Genomic DNA, 2,500 nt, shown 5'->3' on the forward strand with positions numbered 1-2,500 from the left:
TGATACATTAATAGATAATATTCTAGATATTTAGTAGATATAGAGTGCAGAAATTGACTCAACAGCTTTGAAAAACATATCCGGAAACTGTAGAGCGTCGGTGGTGTAACGGTCAGCATGGTTGCCTTCCAAGCAGTCGATCCGGGTTCGACTCCCGGCCGACGCACTTTTTTTTTTCTTTCTTTTTTTTTTCTCCCTCTCTATGAATACTCTCTTTAACGGTCTGCTAAAACTGAAAAGCTAATCAGCGTGTTGGGTTTACTGATGGGAATGTCAGGCTTTTTTGTTTGTTTGTTTGTTTGTTTGTTTTAGTTAGTGTAGCGTATAAGGATCAGTCCGCACGCTCAGGTTCTAACTACCTTGAAACAAACTGAAAATTGCAATGTTTTGTTTTGTTTTGTTTTTGTTTTTTTTTTGGGGGGGGGGGGGTTAAGGGGCGGGGGGGGGGGGGGACGGGGGGGGGGGGGGGATATATAATAATTAATAAATACGATGTCAGAGGTGTGATAGTAAGGACGGTTGCATACCACGCGGCATTCAATACAAGTCAAACACCCCGGCCGACGGACTTCAATACATATTTTAGATAGAACGGACTGCTGACTGAAATTGACTCAACAGTTTTGAAAAACATCTCCAGAAACCGTAGAGCGTCGGTGGTGTAACGGTCAGCATGGTTGCCTTCCAAGCAGTCGATCCGGGTTCGACTCCCGGCTGACGCAGGGGTTTTTTGTCAGTGTGTTTTTTGTTGTTGTTGTTGTTTGTTTTGTTGTTGTTGTTGTTGTTTTCCCCCTCTCTCTGTGAATACTGTCTTCGACGGACTGCTGAAACTGAAAGACTAGTTAGCGCGTTGGTTTTATGCAAATGTCAGGCTTTATTTCAAAATATTTTTTTCTTTTTGCCGCAGCAGATGTGTAGGGTCTATTGGGGTCAATCCGTACGCTCTACTACCTTGAAACAAACTGAAACTGCAATCTTTTTTTTTTTCTTTCTTTTCATGTAAAAAAAAAAGGGGGGGGGGGGAGAAAAAAAAGGGAAAGAACTTGAGAAGTAATTATTAACAAATACAATCAGCGTCAGAGATGTAACAGTAAGGACAGGTTGCACACCACGCATTCGATACCAGTCAAACAACCCCGCCAACGTACTTTTATACATATTTTAGAAAAACGAACCGCTGACTGAAACTGACTCAACATCTTTGAAAAACAAATCGGAAAACCGTAGAGCGTCGGTGGTGTAACGGTCAGCATGGTTGCCTTCCAAGCAGTCGATCCGGGTTCGACTCCCGGCCGACGCACCTTATTTAATTTTTTTTTTCTTATCTACGTTTTTAATTCTCATCCATTTTTTTCCCATTGTGTAACTAATGGCAACACTGGTTTTTCTTTCAGGCAAATAATTTTAGACGGACCATTGGTCTGCGGTGTTTTTTGTTGTTGTTTTTTTCTGTGATCTCCCCCTAATTTCTTTCACGGCGTTTAATCTAAGTTGCTCTTTGGACAGGTCAATGGCGGTGTGTGTGTGTGTGTGTGTGTGTGTGTGTGTGTGTGTGTGTGTGTGTGTGTGTGTGTGTGTGTGTGTGTGTGTGTGTGTGCTTGCGTGTGTTTGCACTCTCTCTCTCTCTCTCTCTCTCTCTCTCTCTCTCTCTCTCTCACACACACACACACACTCACTCTGTCTGTCTGTCTGTCTGTCTCTCTCAATCTATCTCTCTCTCTCTCTGTCTCTGCCTCTCTCTCTATCTCTGTGTGTGTGTGTGTGTGTGTGTGTGTGTGTGTGTGTGTGTGTGTGTGTGTGTGTGTGTGTGTGTGTGTGTGTGTGTGTGTGTGTGTGTCCCTCATTTTTAAAACAAGATTTCACCGGAGAAAAGCCTAACGGCCTTTCAAAGGACAAATTTACGACAGCCTCGTCTGGCGTCTGCATGTTCAGTTGTTGTCAGTGCATGTCTGTTTGCCTCTTCGCCTGGGAATGCGCTGTAACCAGTTTGGCGGACATGGAGACAGAAGCTATACTGCGCGCGTAGCCAACAGACTGGTAACTACAAACTTCACAAAAAGTTGAGGACTACTTCATCCGTAAAAGGCACACCCCCCTCCCCCGGCTCCCCCAATCCCTGCCCCACACACACTCCTGCCCCCCGAAAACGGAGTATGGCTGCCTACTTGGCGGGGTAAAAACAGTCATGCACGTGAAAGCCTACTACGTTTACATACGAGTGAACGTGGGAGTTGCAGTCCACAAACGAAGAAGAAGAATCAGTAAAAGCAGTTTTATCACAGTAATTCTGTTTATCCTCTTCTTCTTCTTCTTCGTTCGTGGGCTGCAACTCCCACGTTCACTTGTATGTACACGAGTGGGACTTTTACGTGTATGACCGGTTTTTTTTTTTTTTTTTTTTTTGTTTTTTATCCCGCCTTGTAGGCGGCCATACTCCGCTTTCGGGGGTAGTAATTCTGTTTAGAAACGCAAAAGATAGTTCAAATAATACAGGCTGCAT

General features: G+C 44.1%; 3 non-coding genes across 3 annotated transcripts; all 3 read left to right on the plus strand.

Moving 5' to 3' along the window:
- Positions 1–94: 94 nt before the first annotated feature.
- Trnag-ucc (transfer RNA glycine (anticodon UCC)) lies at positions 95–166 on the plus strand. The gene has a single exon. It is a non-coding gene; the product is annotated as a tRNA-Gly (tRNA).
- Positions 167–650: 484 nt separating this feature from the next.
- Trnag-ucc (transfer RNA glycine (anticodon UCC)) lies at positions 651–722 on the plus strand. Its single transcript has one exon. It is a non-coding gene; the product is annotated as a tRNA-Gly (tRNA).
- Positions 723–1,228: 506 nt separating this feature from the next.
- Positions 1,229–1,300, plus strand: Trnag-ucc (transfer RNA glycine (anticodon UCC)). Its single transcript has one exon. It is a non-coding gene; the product is annotated as a tRNA-Gly (tRNA).
- The last annotated feature ends 1,200 nt before the right edge of the window (positions 1,301–2,500 follow it).

This window comes from Babylonia areolata, chromosome 18 (assembly GCF_041734735.1).
Source record: "Babylonia areolata isolate BAREFJ2019XMU chromosome 18, ASM4173473v1, whole genome shotgun sequence".
NCBI classification, from domain to species: Eukaryota; Metazoa; Mollusca; class Gastropoda; order Neogastropoda; family Buccinidae; genus Babylonia; species Babylonia areolata.